Source organism: Balaenoptera borealis (genome assembly GCF_965194805.1).
Source record: "Balaenoptera borealis genome assembly, chromosome: 16".
Lineage (NCBI taxonomy): Eukaryota > Metazoa > Chordata > Mammalia > Artiodactyla > Balaenopteridae > Balaenoptera > Balaenoptera borealis.
This window is the reverse complement of record NC_138872.1, coordinates 47704260-47711629: the sequence shown is the minus strand read 5'-3', so window position 1 is coordinate 47711629 and position 7370 is coordinate 47704260. Positions and strand designations below refer to the sequence as shown.

Sequence of the window (7370 nt, the reverse complement as noted above, 5' to 3'; positions counted from 1 at the left end):
AAGCTGTGGTTTGCTGACTCGTGTTTAGTCAAAGAAATCAGAACAATTAGAACAGAAGCAATAGGCAGAGATATCACTAAAGAAAAGTTTTTAAAAGCTGCAGAAGAAATAATTACAGACAAAAATCAAAATGTTTAACTGTGTTGCATACCAAATCAGTGAGATGGTACTCATACTCTAACACATCCTGGAAAAATGCTTAAATTAGAAAGATGAAGAAAAAGTCTAAAAGCAGGCAAAAGCAGTGCTTATGATAATGAAGAAAAACAAATCAGGCTGAACTTAAGACTTCTCACTAAGATTAAATGTTAGAAAGTAATGAAGCAAAGTTATAGAGTTTTGAAGAGACAAGAGATCAGTTATTTATTTGCTGTTCCAACACTTAGAGACTTGAAACAAAAACAGTTACTTATGTCATTGTGTGGGTTGGCTAGGCTCCCCGCTGGTGGTCCTTTTGCTCTGAGTGGTGTCAGCTGAGGTCGCTCCCATGGCTGATTTAGTGGGAGCTCAGGGCTGGACAGTCCAGGATGGCTCAACTCACATGTCTGCAGGAGCAGCTGCCAGTCTCAGACTCTCTCCACGTGGTGTCCCATCATTCAGTGGCCTATCGCGAGGTTACATGGCGTTGGATCTCATGAAGGCAAAATGGGGGCTGCCAGGGCTTTGAAGTCCTAAGGCAAAGCCACCCAGCATCACTTTTTCCATGGTTAAAGCAAGTCAGAGGGTGAGGCTAGATTTAAGGAGGGGGACATGGACCGACCTCTTGATGGAAGAGTGGTATGCACACGGTGGAATGAGAGAGATGGCCAGCGCCAGCTCTGCAGACAATCGATCACAGAAAGCAAGAATTCCACACACATTCGTGTGTAAAGAGATAAGGTTTCTCAGACACAAGTGTGCTCAGCAAACTCATGTCCCTTATGTCCCTGAAAAAAAGTTTTCATGTTATAGTCTAGCTGGGCTATAATCTATTAAGCAATATTTCTAGTGGATGAAAAGGGAAATCGTTAACATTCGCAAAGACACGATACAAAAGACAGGTGATCCATATTGAAACGAGTTTAAACATTGAATGAAATCTAAATAATTATTATACATAGAATTGAAATCTCAATTCAGATACAATTAATTCTCAGCAGATGAGTCAGGTAGAATAAAAATAATTATTCAATGAGGTAAGTTTCTATCCTAAAGCCCAGTATATATAAGCAAAGACTAGAAAGAACGGGGGGCCTGCGCCTGGGACGTAAGCAGGGAACTGGACAGCAGGGTAAATCCCACAGTGTACCTGGGCGGTGTACCTGGGCAGAGTCAGGGCAGGCAGTTTTCAAATAAACCAGAGATAGCCAGGAGTCTTTATTTCTCATTCCCTCAAAACTGCTCCTGTCTCAGAAAAGGGCACCACTATTCATCCAAGTGCTCCCCCTGAAAACCTAAGCAGATGGGGCAGGGGGTTCCTCTTCCCCCTCCTCCACAGGACTTCTTCAGCATGCCCTGAGGACTCGTCCTCCCACGAGAAGGGGAAGGTTTGGGGTATAAACACACACACAAACACAGGCAAGCACGTGCACACACAATTTCGAAAATGCCATCCTAGGTGTTTCATTGTAACTCAACTTTCTCAAAGGAGACAATATTTTTTCAGTTAATGGCAACAAATATTTACTCTTTTTAAGTCACCCGCCAAATTTAGTCAATGTACTGATGGCTAAACTCAACTAAAGTGTAATCTAAATTGCATCCAAACGTAACACAGGAGAGACGTAAAGGAGCGTGCCCTGGTGGTTCTATCTGCATAGTGTAGGGGAGGCAAACTTTCCCTCTGTCTTGGAGTCTCTGGCTGGGCCCAAGGCTTAAGTTGCCGTAAAACAGATCAACAGAAGTAAAGCACACAAATTCTATTTTTACATGTGCATAGGAGCCTTCACAGGAAAACCCCCAAAGTGATTAAGCCTAAGTGCTTATAAACTAGGTTGAACAAAGAGTGATTGTGAAAAAGTAACTGAAATATACGAGGAAGCAAAGAGGAGATAAGGGTTCTTTTCATGTGTTTGTTCAGATTCTTCTTAGGCTCATATATTGATCATATAGCCACAGTGCCTGGAACTATACCTGCCACCCAGAACAGAATCATAATTGAATACAGGACTGAATGAACCACTCCGGGTAAAACAAGAGCTACACTTTTCAAATGACCGGAGAAGCTACGAAGAGATAAAGTACAGTCAGTTTAACCCAAAAGCATAGAACTCAGGAAATGGCAGGGGTTTAGAAAACCCCCAAACCATAAAACAAGATGGCAAAAATGGAAACATTTTCACCAGTTGGGTTTAAAAAGAAAATGCAGTTATATAACCGAAAATTCAGTTGCTTCAAAAAGACTCATCTAAATAAAAAGATGCAGAAAGATTTAAAATAGAGGATAGACAAAAGAATTTATTAAATGAATACAAACACAAAGAAAGCAGGGGTCCTGATATGAATTTCAGAATAAATCAGGACAAACACACTTAATGGGGCAAAGGAGGTTTATTATACTGATAACTGTGCCATCCACGGTAAAATCATAGTACACGTAAATATGTATGTACTGTGTAACAGCATGAAAATGCTAGAATATGAATGGTAGAAAATTCAAAGAAAAATGTCAAAACTCGAAGTGAAAGGGAAGATGTTAACACATCTGCCCTAAGTCCATTTTATTCAAGAAGGTGGGTAGGGGAGAAGGCAGGATATCCATTAGGAGATTGGCAAAGAGAATAGCAAAAATAAACGACATGGACAATTAGAATAAATATAAAAGATGAATTCACATTTAATTAATTGGTGTTCAAGTTCAGTAATAAACAGTTTTGAACAACTACTATATGCTAAGTATGAACTAGATTATGGGGGGTGTTTAATAAACCTTCTTTTCTGATAAATATGGCATTTTTTTTTTCAAAATAGATCATATACTAGGTCACGAAGAAAGCCCCAATTAATTTCAGGGTGGCTATGGGGATTGAGCAAGGTAATGTTACCCATTACCACTGCAGATGAAAAAATAAAGAAGGGCCATCATTATTATTGTGATTACGGTACAGCTCAGACCCTGGAGTACAAAACCACTCTTTTGAGGTCATTCTGTGTGCACAGGACACTCACCTCTACTTGCCCTGCTCGACAGAGGAGAGAAACAAATTGCTGAGTTGCCAGCTCTGGGCAATGCTTCCAGACCAGTGCTGCTTGGTTTACTCTGGAAGGGAAATAACTTCATTAGAAATGACATTTTCTTGGCTGGCTGGTCCTCAGCTGACAGAAGTGCCCCTGGAGCACTTGTGATCTCTGCGGCTGATTGGAGTGCATGTTGCCATCTCCAGGGACCCAGAGCAGGAGGCCAAACCTGCCGAGTGTTAAGTCCCTGAGAGGGTCCAAGGCTTGTTATTTTAGAGTTGTTTTTTTTCCTGGCGTTTTCTCTGACCACCTATTTTAAATTGCAGCCTCCCCAGCACTCTCTCTTCCCCACCCCTCCAGGTTAATTTTTTTCCATGGTACGTTTCATCAACCATGTCACATATTTTCCTTGCTTGTCTGGTTTCTGGCCTCCCTCCCCATGAGACCGTGGGTTCCAGGAGAACACAATGTTTTATCTTTTGGTTCCCTGCTATAGCCCCAGAGCCTACAACAGTGCTTGCACATACAAAGTTGCTACTCAATAAATAGTTCTGATGAATAACCCCAAATCCATCTCTACAGTGAGATGTTTTCCGGTGGGGGGGTGAGGTAGGGGACAGGGCCAAATGGGCCCCGAGTTCTGGAATAGATTGAGCCTGTGTCCACAAGACAGAGGAAGTTTTCAGGAGGATGCCTGGAAAGGGAGACAGGGAAAAGAACAGGAAGAAAGGAGCAGAGGCCATACCTGTTCAGCATTTACCTGGGGCACTTTGTCTACAAAACACAATCAATCCCGTGGAAGAAGGGAGAGAAGGAGGAGAGGTGTGGGACCAGGTCTGTTTCTGTCTACTTCTCCCTTCTGCCAACGTATCCAACCTTCAGGAATTCCTGAAGGTTCTACCTGCAAAATAAATAAGAATCCATACTTCCCTCCAGCTCCAGTGCCACCACCCTGCTCTGTGCCACCTTCATCTCCAGCCAGGATTATCTCAACAGTCTCCTAACTTGTTTCCATCTTTGCCCCTTACAGTCAACGCTCCTATGCAGCATCAGGCCCATCTTTCAGCAATATAGCCAGACCACATCACTCTCCACTCAGACCCTCACGATTTCCAGCCAGCGGCTCAGAGCCTTTGCCCCTAGTTCTCTCCCCAGGTATTCCCTTCCTCACCTGCCCAAATCCCACCTTCTCAAGCAAGCCTCCTCTGACCACCCCACCTGTTGGATCCCACACACTGCACCACACACTAGCACTCCCCAACCTCCTTATTCTACTTTTTCTTTGGTTCCCTATCACCTCTTCTACCATCCCAGATAATTAACTTATTGATGTTCATGGTTTACCCTCTGCCCCTGCCCCCCGCCAGAAGGCCAGCTCCACCAAGGCAGGGAGATCTTTGTTTCTAATCAATAACAAAGATCTTTTCATCTTTTGTTCCCCAGCTCATCCCAAACATTAGAGCAGTGCCAGGCACATAGCAGGTGCTCAATTCTTTATTGAATGGTTGACTTGGAACAGAAGAGAAGCACAGTGGGCTATGTTTTCCTGGGAGCTGAGCTGATTACAAATGAAAAATAAATTTGGGGATTTTAGAAGGCAGGATTCACAAGAGCCGACACCAGTGAAATCCAAGTCGCCTCTCTGGCTACTGGTCTGAAGCAGAACAGGAGCAAAAATAAGGTCTTTGTCCGTTTGTTTCCTTTTTCTGCTCTGTCCGAAACAGGTGTCTTTGCGGGTTTTTTTGCGACACCAGCTACTTCGGTAACTCTAACGCTGTTGGGTATTTCTCTGCAAAGGTGCTCTCCCCAGCGGGGAAGTGGGAAAACTCAGCAGCTCACCAGGGACCCGCCCGACTCGGAAGAAAGACGACTGCTGGTTCCTGGCCGGCAACCGGCCAGCAGCTCCCCGCCTGTCCGCGTCGCCTTCCCAGGGGTGATAAAGGTCTCCCAGCGCGGAGCCAAACCACATCCCTCCTCCCCGCCGCTCTCGCTCCCGCGGGGCCGGGGCTGGGTGGCCCTGAACACACAGAAACCAACCCAGGCGGCCCCCTACCCAGCTAGGACGAGCAAAACACCTCGCGGCGGGGACACGGCGCGGCCAAACCGGGGACAAAGGGCCGCGCCCACGCGGGCCTCCCCAGCTGGGGCTCCCAGCCCGCGCGGCGGATCTGGGTCCGCTGGGGGGCGGCGGGGCTCGTCACGGGAAGGGGGTGCAAGCGTGTGTGCTGCTCTGTGATGGGCGGACAGAAAGGAGACTGGGCCGAGTCTCGAGAACAAAAGTCCGGTCCTCCCCGGGGAGTGAGAAGAGCCGGGCGGCGGCGCCGAGGCGGGGCGGGAGCCGGGCCAGCCAAGTTCGCTCCGGGTTAGATCAACTTTCTGGTCCAGCTCTCTCCTCCCTGCAGCCTGGGTCCCTGGTCCCCGGGTGAGCGCAGAGGCTGCGCGTCCCCGCAGCGGAGGGTGGGCGGTACCGGGGGCGCTGGGGGCCCCGGTCGCGCAGGCGCCTTCCTCGCCCCCTCGGATTCCCCCGCCCCATCCCTCCCGAGCGGTTGGGGGAGGGGGATGGCTAGAGCTGGAGCCGAGGGAGGGCGGGAGGCAGACACAAAGCCCTTCCCTCGCCTCCCCCTCCACCTCCCCTCCTTCTCTTCCTCCTCCTCCTCCTCCTGCTCCTCCCGGGCGGGGAAAGTCAGCCCCGCGCTAGTCCGCGGGGCCACCGGTCGCCCCCGCCTCCGGGACCTGCGGGGAGGGCCTGCGCGAGGTAAGGGGCGGCGGCAGCGGAGACCCCACCCCCTGTGCCCGCACCCGGCGCGCCGGGAGACTCCTAGACTGGGGCGGGGGCGTTGCGGGGTTCGAGGCACGGGTGCTGCTCCTCGCACGCTCCTCCCCTGAGGCCTGGGGGCAGAGCGAGCGAGCGAGCGGCCTCGGGGGTCTTGAGGACGGGCGGGGGAGGGGGGAACAGGGAATGGGGGCTCCGGGACGGGGGCACGGTGGGCTTCCGGGCAAGGATCTTAAGCAGACCTCTCCCAGGGGGAGGGGGGGTGAGGGGCCGCCGAGGCTGCGGGCACGGGGTGCGGGTGCGGGCGCGGGCGCGCGCGGCGTAGGAGGTAGGGACTTTGGTTGAGTTCTACCTGCGGGGACGCCTACGGGGTGTCAAGTGCGCCCCGCGCAGGCGCGCGCGGCCCGGAGCGGGGTCGCACGCCCGGGTGCCCGGCGCAGACCGGGTACGTGCGCTCAGCCCGTGAGCGGGGCGGACGCTCGGGCTAGGGATTTCCTCCCCCGGGGGGAGAAGCCGGACGGGGGGCAATGGGGTTGTTGCGGTGATTGATGGCAGGCGGAGGAGGAGCCCGGGTTCCTGCCGGGAAGCAAGGGGGCCACTTTCCCACTTTGAGGCCTCCTCGCCCCCCACCCCCCGGGCTCGGCCTCCACCCTTGGCCTCGGCTCCCACCAGCGCAGCGTCCACCCACCCGCGCCCCTCGACGGCCGCGGGACGGCGGGGAGTTTGCAGAATTCAGCTTTAAAGCCTGTGATGTCTTGCCAAGAAATACAGGGCGCGACCGACCCCCTGGGCCCTAACCGGCGCCTCGCTTCTCCTCAGAGCTCTCAGATCCTGGAGGGGGGGGGGGGCTTTCCTAAGTCAGCAGAGGAAGCCGCGCACGAACCCGAGCGCTGTGGAGCGGTAGTTTCTTGCAGGCCTGAGGGTTTCAGGCACAGTGGGATTTCTTAGGAACATGCTGTCATCAACAAGGAAACCCCAGAGCACTCTTCGGACCAACAGGACTTTGTAAATATTGCAGAAAAAGCAAACATCTGGCGGAACTCGGTCATTAAGAAAAATAGTGTTTTAGTGCAGTATTGAAAAACATCAAATTTCATGTAAAAAATCCACAGTGAACAAAATATCAACATTTTACATCAAGTCCGGGTTGTGGTTATGACCTTGCATCATTGTTCAATGGAAGCAGTGTTTCCAGTTGCCCTGTTTATCTGGACCCCACCTGGGGGTTTATGAGGCTTGACAGTGGCATGCAGCAGATTATGCAATGCCGACTTTGTATATAGTCATGGTTTTTTTTTTGGTTTTACTATGAAATTTTTTTAAATTGAAGTATAGTTGATTTACAGTGTTGTGTTATTTTCAGGTTACAGCAAAGTGATCAATTATACACACACACACACGCACATATATGTATATTCTTTTTCAGATTCTTATACTTTAT

At 50.2% G+C, this 7370-nt stretch overlaps 1 long non-coding RNA gene across 1 annotated transcript; it reads right to left on the bottom strand.

Moving 5' to 3' along the window:
- Positions 1-417: 417 nt before the first annotated feature.
- On the bottom strand, positions 418-5056 carry LOC309613091. The gene is made up of 2 exons (XR_014235522.1): positions 4996-5056; positions 418-4057 (listed from the first exon to the last, which is right to left on the bottom strand). It is a non-coding gene; the product is annotated as an uncharacterized lncRNA (long non-coding RNA).
- Between the last annotated feature and the right edge of the window lie 2314 nt (positions 5057-7370).